The following is a 16747-nucleotide window of genomic DNA, read 5'->3' on the forward strand; positions in this document are numbered from 1 at the left end:
TAGTTGGACTAGTTGAATTAATATATATAACTAGTTTATTTTTAGTAAATGCTTAGTTGAACTAGTTGAATTAATATAATAACTAGTTTATTTTTAGTAAATATAATGCTTAGTTGAACTAGTTGAATTAATATATAGAACTAGTTTATTTTTAGTAAATGCTTAGTTGAACTAGTTGAATTAATATATAGAACTAGTTTATTTTTAGTAAATGCTTAGTTGAACTAATTGAATTAATATAACTAGTTTATTTTTAGTAAATGCTTAGTTGAATCAATAGAAGTGGTTGAATTAATTGAATTAGTAAGTGTTTAATGTTTCGCCTAATATGAACATAGGAAATGTCGTCTGACGACGGAAAAAAATTCATTATGTGCGAATAGTGTGAAGACCAGCGCGGCCAATGCGACAGAAATTTCCATGTTGATGGTAGGCGATTCAGCATGAAGCTAGATGAGACTTTCGAATTCGATACAGTAAGTCACAACGACAAGTCTGTTTTCGTAATTAAGCATGACTTATATATGCTTCATTTTCCTAACTTATAATTTTTAATTTTCACTATTCTACTAGCGCATCCCCTGCCATGCAAGAATTTTTGTCTTGGATAAGATAGGTTTCAAAGATATGGAAACTATGGAGGTAAAGAGAGCTTAACTGAAAACTGAGCATGATGGTTATACTTTCAACGTCAAAGTATACAATGCACACACGTACACCTATTTTGAATGCAAAACTTGGCAAGCACTATGCAATGCTTATGCATTTGAGCCTGGTATGGTTATCACCTTTGATATTCGTCTGGAAGATGATATTGAAGGTAATAGAGACATATGGGTCGATGTGCAGACGCCTCCAGTTCTACCATTACGTGAGTTCTTCTCAACTATATTTTTGTCTTTGATATTGCTTATTCAAAAATAACTGACAACTAATTTCTATTGACAGCGTATCTCCATTCAACCAAACATGTCCGGCGCTTGGTAGACAGGACCTATTACTGTCCCGGCGCTGAACTAAACTGCGAGGAGATAAGTCATTATGTTTCATGGCTTGAGGATCTTCATACTGTCAAGACAAATTTTCTTCCTGCACTTAGAAATGTTAGTACTCAAAACGTGCGACCAATAGTGATGGTATTGAACTATGGTCACATCTATTTAGGAATGATGGTAAGATATTTACTATTTGTCCTCAGTGCATATTTTGCATACATATTTTTTTCTTCTAAACTTTCATTGCTAAGTATATTAATTAAGTACTATACGATGTTCTTCAACAGGGACTCCCGATGACAGTTGTGCCTCAAGGGATCGAGACTAAAGGTAAGATGTCAATTGTTAGCTTACAGCCAAGATATCCTGCATTGCACATGAATGCATTCAAGATTTCTAGAAGCGATGAATGCTTAATAGTGAAAGATTGGAGGAAAATTGTTAATGATCACAGAGAAGTACTAGGGGGCAGCAATGAGAAGCGCAGCCCACGATTAGGAGACAGGTTCATCGGCATGCTCCAGTATGATCAATCAGGAGAGCTATACATGTTCTATGCTATTTTTACCAGAGAGAGAGTAGCTAGCAGGAGTGATTTAGCTAGTTCTTCATGCTGCTCTTAATTAGTACTTGTCCTTTCATGTCCATGTTCTTCATTCTGAACTTAAGTGATTTGCTTTTGTGGTGTTATATATGAACGCTTATATCATGACAATCATGTTGAACTCGATGATTGGTTCTACTAGAAATTCTCTCTCTCTCTCTCTATATATATATATATGCATAACGTGTACAATGTGTAGTATCGTAAAATACCAGCAAACGAAAAAGAATTAAAATGGAAACACAAAATTAAATGAAAAAGAAATCATAAAACTAAAAACCCCCCAAACCTTATAGTACCGGTTGGTCTTACCAACCGGTACTGAAGGGCTCCAGGCCCCCGGAGCAGGCTCGTGCCACGTGGTTGCCCTTTAGCACCGGTTCGTGCTGAACCGGCACTAAAGGGGGGGGGGGCTCTAGTGACCACAATTTAGTGCCGGTTATGTAACTGGCACTAAAGGGCCTTACGAACCGGTGCTATTGCCCGGTTCTGCACTAGTGGGAAGATCAAAGTCTGGGTACGTAGGAGGGCATTTGCGCCAACAACGGAGCCTATTGATTTTTCTACCTGGATGCACCAAGCTGGAGTATAGGAAAGAGCATGCACTACAAAAAATACACTTCCGTGATGATACGTGTTTGTCACAGTAGGTCGCGTTTTTTGTCATGCATGTACATCCATGACAAATTTATGACAGAATCAAGATAGTTATACCTGTGCTGTCGTAGAAGTGTTCCATGACATTACCAAAATCATCATCACGGAAGTGTCCACTTCCATGACGATAAATCGCGCGTCACAGAAGTGCTTTCGTCAAGGGTGACCGACACGTGGCATCCACCGTAATGGAATGCCGTTAAGCTATCGGGTTGGGTTTTGGATCCGATAACTCGTTAACAGCCCCGACCAATGGGAAATTTCCACATGGAAAATTCTTATTGGCCGGACGAAACACGTGTCAGCTTGTCAATGGGTCATATAGGCGCCTATGATATGTCAACACATGCCACGACCCACCACTGGCCCATTTAGCTTACAAATCCAGCCCATTTGACTTGGTCAAAAGTTAACGGGCTGGCCCATGAAAAGCCTGTTAACGGTCTCTTTGCAAATAGCCCATTTTACGGCCCGTTAGGCACTAAAGGAAATCGGCCCAACAACATCATGTGGCCCGTCGAATATAACACCAGCCCATTTCACTTTCGGCCCATGTATGGCCCACGACATCTTTTGGCCCATATGAGGCCTTCGTATCTTTTGGCCCTTTACAGGCCCACGGTGACTCTAGCCCATAATGAACAGTAATTTTCTTTGTACCCGTTAATGGCCCGTGATTTACATGGGCCGTTTCCAGCCCGTGTTAGCTTTCGGCCTATTGATGGCCCATACGTTCTTGGGCTCCTTTTCGGCCCTCGATTACTTCCGGCCCGTTACTGGCCTGTTCCCCTAATGGGCCAAATTCGGCCCATGGCAAGAGTCGACCCGTTACTGGCATGTTCCCCAAATGGGCCAAATTCGGCCCATGGCAAGAGTTCGCCTATTACTGGCCTGTTACCCTAATGGGCCAAATTCGGCCCATGGCAAGAGTCGGCCCGTTTCTGGCCAGCCCGTCTTATATTCTGGCCCATTAACGACCCGTTATGCCTGTGATAGAATTAAGCTTTTGCAGTCCTACGGCCTGTTAACGGCCCGTTACCGTGCTGGGCCGATACCAATTACGCCCGATTACGGCCCATGTAGACCCATTTATCCGATGACCCTAGGCCCATTTATCGACGGCCCGAGGCCCACCGATTACAGGCCCATTTATCGACGGCGCATATGAGACCCATGGATCCTACGTCCCGTATATGGCCCATGGGTAGTTGCGGCCACTAGCAAACCAGGGAAAAAGAAGACTAGGAAATAAATAAGGCCCAAACTAACGCTAGGCTATTAAGGCGATTGCACAGATTACATCCACTCGGCATCAAAGATCGCCACCAGTGCAAATATAGGGAACACCCTACACTATACAAAAATGGCTTGCTGTTTTCTTCAGCCGATGGGTGCATGTTAAGAATAAATTTTGTATCGCACCAAAACAAATTACAACTATATAACAAAAGGAAGGTTGGCATAAAACTTAACAGTCTAGCAGATAAATGCACCACTAGAAGTTCAGAAGCTCGGTTCATTTGACCTGACTGTTACGTTTTCATGCTGTATTGTCCGATGGAACACCATAACCCTCGCCTTCATTTCTCCTAGGCTCCTGAACAACATAACAAATGTCTGATAGTCTGGTTTCAAAACCATGCATATCTTGACGACATTGAGCAATGTTTCTCCTTGTTTCACAAAGGGCCTCTGTTAGGGAATGGACTTGTGTCTGGAGCGCAGATACAACATTGCTTTGAGCTTGCATATCTAGATCATGAGGCAGTTTGGACGATATTGCCTTAACAACCAACCTAGTATTACGGAGGAACGTGCTTTTGGCACTGTTAGTGGACAGGTACTGACCCACTGTAGCAAGAGCTAACATTGCGGTTATAGTTGCCTCGCCACCTTCAGAAGGTGGAGGTTCCACCATTTTTTCCATAGCTCGCTGAAAAGTTGAGGTTTTACATTAGTAGTACCAGAACAGAAGATATTAAGGAGGCAGCAAAACCAAACAAAATAGCTTTGGTCTATATACAAAACTTATTCTGGTGAACCCATGTAAAATATTAGTTGTATTTTATTGCAAAGTACATAATAAAACCAGGTTCCAAACATATGACCATGTACCATCGCTAATGTATTGTCTATTTCTTCACATTGTATTGAGGGCTAAGGATAAAGAGACGAAGTTTATAATACGGTAAGCATAGTATGACATCATCCATATCACAAAACAACTGAGAACAGACAAACATGCAATTGTAATGTTGTGTGGGCAAGTCCAGCACGGAACTAGATTATGGGTCAAGATCAAAGGAACATCACTCCTCCCTTTTAAACCTTGTAAGGTGCAATGATACGCTAAGACAATTGTGTATAAAATTGAAAAGAGTAATAGACATTGGCTACAAACCATGCAGTTCAAGGCACAAGTCAGAGTAAGTAGTAGTTAAAAGGCATGAGGATTAAGGACTTACAACAGCGGCTTTGACTGGTGTAGTCATGCCCTTCTTCTTGCTAGTGTGACAGTCCTTGAAGATTTCCACAACATTTGGTTCAGGTACTTTTTGGTCCTTGTGGGCTTTCCTCTGCATTTCGAACAAGTCAATATAGATCTGATAATATGGTACAGCGAAAAGAGTGAAACAATAGCTAATTACAAGAGCCTCGCAGTGTGCAATATAGCTACGAGATCCCGTCGTCTGTTGGAATTTCACTTTCGTACGGTTGGCCTTGTTCTTTGAATAGTTCACCTACAAGAAGATAGATTTGTGTGGCACATGCGTCAATAGGACTTCAACATGTGATCTGATCACATATATATAATGTACCTGATACTTCGGATCAGACCAGTGTTTAACAAGGCCCCTCCAGTCTTCATCCGATATATTTTCCACTGGAGATGTTTGGGAAAGTTCACTGTTAGCCTTGCCTTCAAAGTGAGTTTTCCTCAAGTTATACCGATACTGTCGCAGAGCAGACTTGAAAACATGGGTGCAAGCTTGTCTGGTTGCATCATCTTGGCTATCCAACTTGAACCTCATCTGTTGAAAATTATGGGAGTCTCATTATCAGCAACCTAGAGAGTATGGGACAGAGCAAGACGATATTACTAGTTTCCATACATAACCATACTTACAGATAAATGGTCGAGGAAGGTGTTGAACTGGGTTTCGTCTTTGTCATTCCTGTACTAAATCCATGTTGGGAGGATACGTACATGACACCTAACGGCAACCGCTGCCTCTGATACTAACTTGGCTGACTCTGTAGCATCACGTGGCCTTTTTAAACCTACCTCAAAACGGATCTCCATTCTTCCTCCTCTAGATTTAGTTAACCTATCGAGCATTATCCCTGATGTTTGTTTCCTCTTGCGCCTAGGTGCTAGTCCAACAACAAACATAGGAAGTGTTAGTGTACATCAAACTGTGAGACTACATATAAAGAAGCATGCAACTGTAACTTGACTCCAGCAACTACCTTCTTGCTGTTGAAGCTCACAAGGTTCATCTGATATTGCCAACTCGTCTTGTGTCAAGAGTGCTTGGGAAGTAGTGTCAGGTGGCAAGGGAGCTTGGGAACATGCTGCTAGCTCAGTTGACGCACAAGTATGTCGTGCAGCTGGTAGTACTGTGGTAGGTGTTGCAAGAACTAGGGCTATCTCTGCTTGTTTGGTGGCAGCTATTTGTTTCTGTTTGGATTTTTTTGCAGTTCATGTAGCATGGGATGCCGTGTTTGTAGAATTTTCCGCTGGACTTTCACCTTCTATTGCACCATCAGTACCAGCAGAATCTGCAGGATTCATCCGCTTCTCATTCCCTACCATTCTCTATTTCTTCCTCTTTCTCTGTGCCATGTTAAGTCAAGCCGACAAGAAAAATGAAAAAAATAGTTCTTCAGAACAAATTGATGCATGATGCAGACGAATAAAACTTTGATGTTAGACAACCACATGATAGGAGGATGTAATATGTATGAAAAATAGGACGGAAGAGATAACCAGAACTATGATGTGTAAACTAAGAAGAAGACATTTCACCAAATTAGAAGCAATGCAATGGAAGGTAGACACCATATGAAAGATGCTACAAATATCGCTCTGCCAAGTTAACAGTGTCTCAGCATAAATGGCGTTCAAACAAATGTGAAGCAGTACAAGAAATAAATCATACGCAAGATGCAAACAACATCACACTACCATGTTAGAGGTCTCTCGTCATTAGTGCCATTGCATATTCACAGCATTGCATATTCACAGCTTATGATGTGTAAACTAAGGAGAAGGCATTTCAACAAATTAGAAGCAATGAAAGCTAGACACCATATGAAAGATGCAAATAATATCACTCTACCAAGTTAAAACTGTCTCATCATAAGTGCCATTTCAACAAATTAGTAGTACAAGCTAGAAAAGAATGTGAGATGTAACCTATATCACACTCTGAAGTCAAACGTGTCTTATGATAAGTGGTTGTTGTAGGTTACACAATAGTAGTAATTTGATGTAAGAACATGGTGTGATAGACAGATATTGTATGTTCTAGAAACAGGAACACGTGTCTTATTCAAGTATAATGTGTAAAGTAAGCAGATGGAATTCAACAAAATTAGAAGCAATACAAGCTAGACATCACACATAACATGCAACCACATATAACAGTGCCAAGTTAGAGGGAGCACTAGTGATGCTGCACTAGGGGAGACATGCTCATCATAAACACAGCTTTGTTGAGTGTCTATGCATGTGTTGTCTTGGAAATCATCTTGGGGGTGTGGAGGAGTAGAAACTGTAGAGGCCCTCTGTTTGGAAGGAGCACCTTTATCCGCTGCCTTGCTAACTTCCTTCCTCTTTATTGATTTTGAATTGTCAAGTAAAACCGACAAGAAAAAGCAATAAAATTCTCTCTTCAGAACTCATTCATGCATGATACTGACAATCACTACTTTGATGTAAGGCACACACATGATTCCAGGATGGAATATGTATGAAAAACAGGACGGCATGGCATATCACAACTGTTTGTGTAAACTAAGCAGAAACCATTCCAGCAAATAAGAAGCAATGCAAGCTAGACACCACATGAAAGATGCAACCAATATGACTGCCAAGTTAAAATCATCCCATCATAAATGGAATTTCAACAAATTAGAAGCAGCACATGCTATAAATCATATGAAAGATGCAACTAATATCGCACTGCATATACTAAAGATGTCTCATCATATTGATTGATGCGGGATACAAAAAACAATAGTTTTATGTAAGGACATGCTTAATAGACAGATGTACTATGTACTAAATACAGGAAGGCATGTCACATTAACAGGTATAATGTCACATTTATAGGAGTATAAGCTAAGCAGACTAGCACATGCAGTTTAACCAGATTGGAAGAATTACAATCTAGACACCATATGCAACATGCAACCACATATCACGCTGCCAAGTTAGAGCAAGCACCTGTAATGCTAGTGTAGGGGAAATGCTGTAATCAACTACAGAGCTACGTTCACTATCTTCATCTAGCATTTCTGTTTCTTGAGAATCATGTCGGGAGGCTGACGCTGCATTCTTTAAATGAGGAGTAGTCCCCTTGCTTGCCTGCCTCGTCATAAGTGATTGATGAGGGATACACAAGAACATTAGTTTGATGTAAGAACATGGTTAATACATAGATGTACTAGTATGTACCAAAAACAGAAAGACATGTCATATTCAAAGGTATAATGTGTAAGCTAAGCAGATGCAATTTAACCAAATTGGAAGCAATACAAGCTAGACATCCGGTTGGAGTGGTGAACATGATCATCTAGGACCTGAGAGCCTGGTGGGAGGCAGGCTGCTTCGCCACCATTGCGGCTTTTTAGTTGGCTTCCAGGTGATGCCTGTCTTTGCTGGGCTTATCACTGGCTCGGCCAGTGCCCTGACTAGCTATTTGTCTTCTGGTGCTCACGGGATGGTGGTTCATGTAAAAAATATCTTTCCTTATCTTAATAAAGACCGGCTTCGTCTTTCGAATACAAGCTAGACATCAACATGCAACCACATATGACACCGCGAAGTTAAAGCAAGCACCTAGATGGTGGTTCATTGCGAGCGAGGTCATCAACTACAGAGCTAGGTTTACCGTCTCCATCTACTGACACTGCACCCTTTATAGCGTTGTAACGTGTCTTGCCTACCCGTATACCAAGCTGGAGCGACTTCTCTCTTTTCTTTGCTGCTTTTCTTTCGTCAGGAGAGTCTGAAATACCCTTGCATAAAAACACAATAGTGAGAGTATGGGTGAAGTGTGTGCAGAACTAGTGCACTGTAAAAGTAGCAAATAGTAGGTGGCTTAAGAATAAATGACAGGAGACATATGATAGCTCTACAACATTGCATGGCAAACAAAATTAGATTCTACTCTGTATGATTTTGTAATATATGAGCACAGGAAATGCACGTACTCCTCCAGCACACCACCACATGTGGTCATATCTAAGATAACAGTCGACTGAAAATAAATAGGTCGGTCAATTTTTTAATGAACCGTCCGATCTATAAGGAACGGGCAGATGGCCTTCGTCTACCTCCCGCCAGTCACTGTTGACGATCTTCCACGAACCGCCAGCGACCACCGGCCCAGACCCGTGCCTCCGCCACCCCGCCCTTCCATCGACCTCACACCACTGCCGTGCTTGGCAGCACCCCCAAGCCATCCCTTTAATCCCGGCCGACCTCCAGATCGGGCGCCAGTAGCTCTAGGCCGCAGACGCCCCTAAGATAAACACAAAGGCGCTGCTTCCCCGGTGTAATAGTCGTACTAGCGCATGTTACGCCGGGGAATGCTTCCGTTAATTGGGAATCAACTGGCCAGAAATTGAAATTCAGGGGGGCGACAGACCTCTAGCTAAGGTGAAATAGTATATGAGGAGAAACCTTGTGCATCATGAGTTACTAGGAACATCTAGTATCAAGAAGAAGCGGTCAACTAGTGTCTTCTGTGGGATGAATACCGTGCAAGCAGAGACGTAAGATTTGCACGAATAAGGGAAGAGGAGTACCTTCGTCGGTTGCCGGTGTGGTCACCTCCACATGTCGTGCCGATCTTCTTGTTTTTACCGGGGAAACCGATGTTCTTGAGGGTGCAGGCTTGGACGAACCCATGGCCAAATTGTTGACTGTGTTGCCGTGGCTGTATGTCGACGGAGGGGAAGCAGATCCGAGGTGGTGAAGGACGGCGTAGAAGGAACAACTCTGGTGTGGTGGAGGGTGGCGAAGTTGGAGTGGCAGCGGTGAGGCGCAGGACGGCATGGTTGAACTGGCTCGGGTACGGACGGCTCGGCCTCGGCTTCAACTACTAGCCGTGGAGGGTGTTGCGGTTGAGGTTGCGATGGACGACGACGTCGGGGTATCGGCTCCAGCGTGATGGAGGAGGCCGGCGGTTGATGGGTGGGATGGGGTGGCGGACGGAGGACGCCGGGGTTTCGCGGCTGGTGGAGAGGTAGTTTTGGCGCCCACGGAGTACGAATGGGGAATCGGACAGGTGGGGGGAACCATGTTTCGGTCTGGGACGCGCTTGTTTTTGACTTTTTTGAACAGAAGATGGGACGCGCTTGTTTGAAATTTGGGGAAAGTACAAACTTTGCCCCCCTCTTAAATTTTGGACCTACTGCGGGTCGGGGGTAGGATGGTAATCCCAGGTGTCCCAAATAGTGGGCGGAAGCGATTTCGGCCGCGCGCATGTGTGCTTAGGCGGCCATTGTGTATGAATGTTTTTCGGAGGCAGTTGCGTGGCGTCTAGATGAAGCTACAAACCTACCCCGGTTTAGACCTTTGGACGTCGGGCCGGTAGGTTTCACAGGTCGGAGTCATTAGAAAAGTAATTTCCTTGTACTACCAAACATTGGTCTCACGCGGTTTCAGGCGAGTAGAGGCTCTTTTGGCGCTTCGTTCGAAATTTTGAAACACAAGCATTCACGTTTAGAGTACTCTTGAACTATGAGGATTGACCTAAATAGACAACGTTATATTTGAACTTGTATGTTTGAAAACCTCATTAAATTATCCGCTTCCTTTTGAAATTTTGACACTTGAAAATCCTATAACTACGATTATTTTGGAATGGAGGAGCTAAATTTGAATCTATTTTGTACACGACTACATATGCTATTATGTACAAAATCAGAGCAAAGATTGGTACCCCCATAGTTTAGGTATGGTTTACAAATGCCATGATATCAAATTCAAATAATTGAATGGACTTCATGTTGAATTCCATTTTTTTAAACCACCTTAGGTTGAATTCAAATGTATACTAGTTCATAGGTAGCTATTTATAAATGTCCATTGTGTAACTTTCGTATGTATAATGTGCTTTACACACACAACATGAACTATACTCACGTTTATATTCGATTGCTAAAGCGATGCATTGTCTGGAGTTCAAAATACTAACTATGTGGATCAATTGTGTTGAATTTAGATATATTAAAACTGAGCACCCTTCAAGCCCTCTCAGACCATCAGTATTACTAATCGTTGGATCGTCACTTTTAGTCATTTTTGGCCGTCCGATTCGTTGTTAGTCCCACCTAATCTCGTGTGCCGGCTAATTCCCGCGTCTATGCTGGCCTTTTCGGCCGCTGCTCTAGTGGCATTTTTGGGAGTCTTACGTTTAGTTGGGCCTACTGGCCTACTGGGCCTATACTACCATCGTAAAACAAAATGTAGAAACTGCTTTGTCGCTGCGCCTGTGAGAGAAAGGAGAAGGGGATCTGGTGCTGCGCGTGCGAGAGAAAGAAGGGGATCCAGCACTGCGTGAGAGCTGAGAGGCCGATGCAGACGGTTGCTGCGAGAGAACGAGGAGCAGATGGATCGATCGGTCATGGATCTCATGGCGACGGTGCACCCTATCTGTGCAGCGGCGGGTGATGTCGCCACTGCCACATGTACGACGCCTCATCTCGCTTTCTTCCATGATAGCTCGCTCGCCTCAACCCTTTCCCCTCTCTCTTGCAGGTCCTTGGTAGCCTTAACCGCACCAGCGGTGGAGCCGGCGAGCCGGCGACTCTCTGTCATGTCGCCACTGTCACGTGTAAGCCCCATCTTTGCACGCCCCCAACTCTCTTTCGTTCGCAGCAGAAGAACCCTAGCCACCCTCCACCCCCCTGCTTGATTCTTCGTTTTCGTGGTAGCTATAACAGTGCGGAAGGCAGTGTCGGGTCGGCAAGGCAAGAACTCAGCCGCGCCAGGAGTATACCTCAGCCACGCTTTTCCAGGGACGCAAAGGGTGAAGATAAGTTTTTCTTTTCTTTCTTGATTCTTAATTTCTGATTTGATGTTGCTATTTGGGGTTACCGTCAAGTATCCCTGTAGTGAGTCATGTTCAAAGAAATCCTCACATTCATTGGAACTGGTGATTAGAGATCGAAAGAACCCGTACGTGCCAATCATGACCATCAGTCAATGTCACATCGCAATTATCATGTAGCCCAAAGGAGAGCCACATAATTGACCATGAGGTATGTTGCTTTGCTTCTCCTAGCCTCCTGCTGCAGCAATTCTTCTTGCTTCCTTCATCCTGTCATTTTTTTCGTCTTACGTTCAATTGGGCCTACTGGCCTACTAGGCCTGTACTACCATCCTGTCGAACGCAACACACAAGTGTAAAATGCAAGAGACGAACCCTAAAATAATGGACGTTCGTGACCCTCTGTTTCGATTGTGCTGCCTGACCATGGCCTCGGATTGCATCAGCGGCTGTGCTAGGTTTGCACGGATGAGGCGTACAGTGTGTCCGTGGTCTGTTCGGTAGCACGGACAAGAGCGGCGCGGTCGGATGGGGCAAGGACGCGAGCGGCACGGCCAGTTGGGGTGTGGCGGCCAACAACCATGAAGTTCAATCGCGAACGATGATTGATTGAGAGGTTAATCGGCCATTAATGCCAATCGATGCTCCGGGCAGGTCAATTTCATTGCCTATATATTCATATTCATGCCAATTGATTAATTGAGAGGTTAATCCTGTATGCCAATTGATTAATTGAGAGGTTAATCATGTCTCCGTATATTCATGCCAGCCTATAAAATCCCAACCTTGCCCCTACTGTGCTCATTTTCGCAAACCAATCTCCAGTACAAATGTGATGGGTGATGCTCAGGTTCCAACTCTGTTTGGTTTCAAGGTGATGTGCTGGTTCCAATTCTTAGTTGTTGTCTTTCATAATTTTAAATGATTAGAACTTCTCTCCAAGTAGGAATTTTCGCTACGTTCTGGTTGGTTTCTTTGGTTCTTCCAGCTGATCTAATGGCTAACGGAGAGGTTAGTACCAGTTTCCTCTTATGCCTCCTTTAATTATGCCTCATCTCACAATCTGTTCATTGCAGTACGCCAGTACATACCTTCTATTTGTATGATATGATTTCTCTCTATGATTGTTTGAAATAATCAAAAGTACCACCTACTTTTCCTGCCATATGTAGCAGGTTATTTAGAAAGTGAAAAATGCGGAAAAGAAGCCACGATTAATGCCAGTCGATGCTCCGAGCAGGCCAGTTACAATGGCAATTCAGGTTTTCCATTCAATTCATGCGAGCCCATATAATACCAACCTTGCCGCTACTCCTTTCCCACACTGCTCACTTTGGCAAACCATTCTCCAGCACATCAGCGATGGATGGATGATGCTTAAGTCTCTAACTGTTTCAATTCTCCTTGTTTGCTGCATCTCCTCTTCACCTAATTCTTCCTCTGTTTTTAGTGATACTGTTCTTTGTTTTAAATAATGCAGGTTTCACACCTTGACATATTTCAGGCTGGTTCTGCTGGGTTAGAAGGTGATGCACTGGTTCCAATTATCAATTGTTTCTACATATATATACTGATGTGTTCTCCGTCTAATTTCCCATGCCCGAACTCTCCAGTTGTGCTCGATATGAAACTACTTGGATGGACCAGCATACAAGAAAGTCATAGCAGTGCTCCTCTTATGCTTTGGAGAAAGTGTACGTTAATCTTGAGATTTGTATCTTTAGTTCTTTGATTTACTTCTAAACATGTTACATTCACTAATTCCTCTGCCCACATACAGGAACCGTATGATCTTCATGTTATTTGTGTCAACCATAATGTGTCTGGCCCGTGGCCCTGTCTACTGCACCGATGCTGACAAACCCATTTTCATATTCCATCACATTCATATTAATTTTCTGGCAAGACCAAGAGATGAAAATCCAAAACTCCTCAATATACTCATGAGATGCAAATCACGTGGATCAACCTTTTGAAGAAACACCAACAACACAATCGATTTGACATGAGGTAAGATGCTGGCTTTGGATTTTCAGTAAGAAATTTTGTAAGGCGACTCCAGGACCAACAAAACTGATGGTATAGTGAAATACATCTACTAATCAAAACTACCAATTACATGTCTCGATTCATACATGCTAACCACCAGCACACTGGAAGAAGATAACCTGCTTCCTAATTTCCTGATCACCAGCTCGGCCTTGGTCGCTGTTGGCAATTGGTTATCTTGTCAGTACTTCACAATTAGGATTATGCATTCCCATGCTTCTCTTAGCTTGATGCTCATTCCTGTACTATTTTATTCAACTAGACGGATGTGTTTCTTGCCCTGTTCTGAATCTCTCTAATTCTTGTGTGTAAGTGGATATGTATATGTTTTTATTATTTAATATCTGTTAAAAACGTAAAATATTATGATACATACTTATAAATTAAGTTCAGTTAAAATTTTCCAAGTTTTATTTAAATAGAAGTGTTCATATCCTCATATCTCATTTTTTAGGCTGCAAAAATTGTAATTTATGGGGAAGTTGTGGTGCAGCCAACCAAAGGCGTGGATGTTGCCAGCGGCCACAAGGAAATTTAATTATGTCATTTTTGTTGGCATAATCTGGTTGCTGCAGCCAGTGAACTATGGGAGACTTTGAGCACTCGAAAGGAACTAACCAAATTTAATATTCACAAACAGTGAAGATTTCATTGATGCACTATATATGTATATATATACTGTTACATGTTTGTTTCATATCTGTGTTGTTGCTTATTATCGGTCTTGAAGATACAGATTAGCTATATTTACCAAGTGCACACTTATACCAAAGCCCATTTGTACATATGATATTTCTCTCCATTACTGACTAATAGACGTTTCTGTTTGTGCAAACTTATATATTTCAAGATTTCATATATTTATTGTTCAAATAGACGGGCGCAGCAACACGCGCCGTCAGTGATCTAGTAATAACATAGACATGCTCAAATTCAATAGAATCTAGATGTCTGATGGATCAATGACCGCTCCTTACGCAAATTGCAAATATCATGATCCCATCCTAATATTTGGATACAATTTATATCTTTAATCAATGTGTAGAGCAGTCTTTTACGTGTAGTTTCACTCTCCATCGGTGGTCTCTCACACATGCTCACACACTCTCTCCCGAGGTGTCTTTCTCGCACACATTCTCTAGATATAACCCTCCCTCCCTCTCGTAACCATTTACAACTGTTTTCACTAACCTTTATCACAAGCACTCTTCCTCTCGCAAACATACACACGCACAATCCTCATCAACTCTTTCTATATACATGGACCTGCCTACGTGTCTCATGTACGCACATTATCTTTACGCCTGTCTCTCATGCATTATCTCACACCTCTCTTCCTAATCGACGAGTATGATTCTAGCAGAGCATTCTGTAGGATGCCCCTTAAAGTTAGGTTGGATGAATAGTAATATCAGAGATAAAGGGGTTACCTTAGTCCGAGAACCTAGGGTTACAAATCCTAGCCGACTTTGTCAGTGGACACAGAGTCCTTCACAATTCTGCTATCTTTGTCTTGTACGACTAGTCATCCATGGGTCTTCCTAAATGTGTCATGGGCCGACCAATGTGGCGTAGGACGGAACCGAACAAAGGGCCGCACCTCGACCCACCGGACCTCACGCGATGACACACCCTCTGCCCCCTTGCATATACACACTCAAGGGAATGGAATCTCTTGTCGTGACGTCACATTCGTCTCTCTCTCTAGACCACCCTCATTTCTCGTGCTATCTCTCCCACACCCCCCGGCGGCCCCTCTATCCATGCCTCTCTCGAATACGTAATACACACACATACCTCTCTAGGCCCCGCCAATGCATCAACTACACATTCACACATGTTACATCACGTACCCCATTGATCTAAAAAGCCCTCTCTTCACGTTTATTTCGCATACAACATTCCTTTTGAATAAAGTGTGGCCAAAAAATTATTTTAGAGTTTCTACATATATACAACATTACAAAGTTATATGGAGGAGTACGAACGCTAATTTGCATTGCATTGCGCCCACAATGATATTTTATTCCGCACTGTGAATTTGTATATTTTTATACTATATACAAAGTTAGTCATAATAAAGAGAAACGAAGAGCATCTCTCTCTCCATCGCATACCCCCCCTGTACGCCCCTTTCACGTATGCACACAGAACTATCTCCAGGTCCTCTAAAAGTAAGCCCCCAGAAAATTCACGCGTGTTTCATCTTTCTCTCGCGATATATGCAATGACGATCATTGTATTTGAAGTGAAAGCACGATACATACATTGGACTTCATAATCCACTCATTACGGTCACCGTTTACATTTAGTGGTTATTATACAGTCACGGGCTCACCGTACAACTTTGTATTTGCTCATGACATGACTAGTTGACCAGTTGAACGCTCCACGTGGCACCTCTAGTGTTGCATCACATTATCTCACTAACATCGTGCCCACCTATCGACTTGTATCTACTCTACATCTACACTATTATAAAATACATAAAATACACTCTTATAAAAAACAGAATTGGTGAGGATGGTGTGCCTGCCATCCAGCAATATAGGCCGTCCAATTTATATCTGACGGATAGGAAAGAAACTATGGCAGTTTTGCAAAAAGGTACCCACACACCTCTCCACATTTGCAAATAAGGCCTTCCCTCGTTCATCCTTTTCTTTCACAAGATAAACAAGTCATACAAATGCATCTTGATGTTACGTGCAACGCACAGGCATGTTGCTAGTAAGAATGAAAACAAACGACAAGAAAATATTTTGACGGTGGTGCGAAGTCATGACCGCGGGCACAGCGGACAAGGTGGCCTTGTATTGGTATGCTGAGCCGTCTGTTTTAACACACAGGAGCTGGTGTGGTGATTATACACACACGCACGCATGCACACGAACTCCATCCACGCAGCACTCACACAAACACATGCACCCACGCACGCACGCAACACTCACACGTACACACGCAGCCACGCACGCACGCAACACTCACACGCACATACGCACGCATGCATGCACACACTAGTACACCACACGACCAACACACACTCTCATGCTCAAGTGCTCAACATACACGTGCATGCGCACACATCAGGCCCCGACAGACACATACACAACCAGGTGATTCCCGCGCACGGGTTGGAGCCTTGTCGCGCCTGC

At 43.0% G+C, this 16747-nt stretch overlaps 2 long non-coding RNA genes across 5 annotated transcripts; both read left to right on the forward strand.

Annotated features, from left to right (window-relative positions):
- Positions 1-11195: 11195 nt before the first annotated feature.
- LOC119340932 lies at positions 11196-12925 on the forward strand. 4 transcript variants are annotated; one of them, XR_005164759.1, is made up of 6 exons: positions 11196-11327; positions 11428-11754; positions 11862-12197; positions 12313-12417; positions 12490-12554; positions 12716-12925. It is a non-coding gene; the product is annotated as an uncharacterized LOC119340932 (long non-coding RNA). The 4 variants fall into 4 exon arrangements; XR_005164757.1 differs by having other exon boundaries at positions 12719-12925; XR_005164760.1 differs by having other exon boundaries at positions 12532-12554; positions 12719-12925.
- Positions 12926-13019: 94 nt separating this feature from the next.
- Positions 13020-14406, forward strand: LOC119340933. Its single transcript, XR_005164761.1, has 3 exons — positions 13020-13069; positions 13157-13553; positions 14047-14406. It is a non-coding gene; the product is annotated as an uncharacterized LOC119340933 (long non-coding RNA).
- The last annotated feature ends 2341 nt before the right edge of the window (positions 14407-16747 follow it).

The sequence above is a fragment of the Triticum dicoccoides genome, chromosome 7B (genome assembly GCF_002162155.2).
Source record: "Triticum dicoccoides isolate Atlit2015 ecotype Zavitan chromosome 7B, WEW_v2.0, whole genome shotgun sequence".
Lineage (NCBI taxonomy): Eukaryota > Viridiplantae > Streptophyta > Magnoliopsida > Poales > Poaceae > Triticum > Triticum dicoccoides.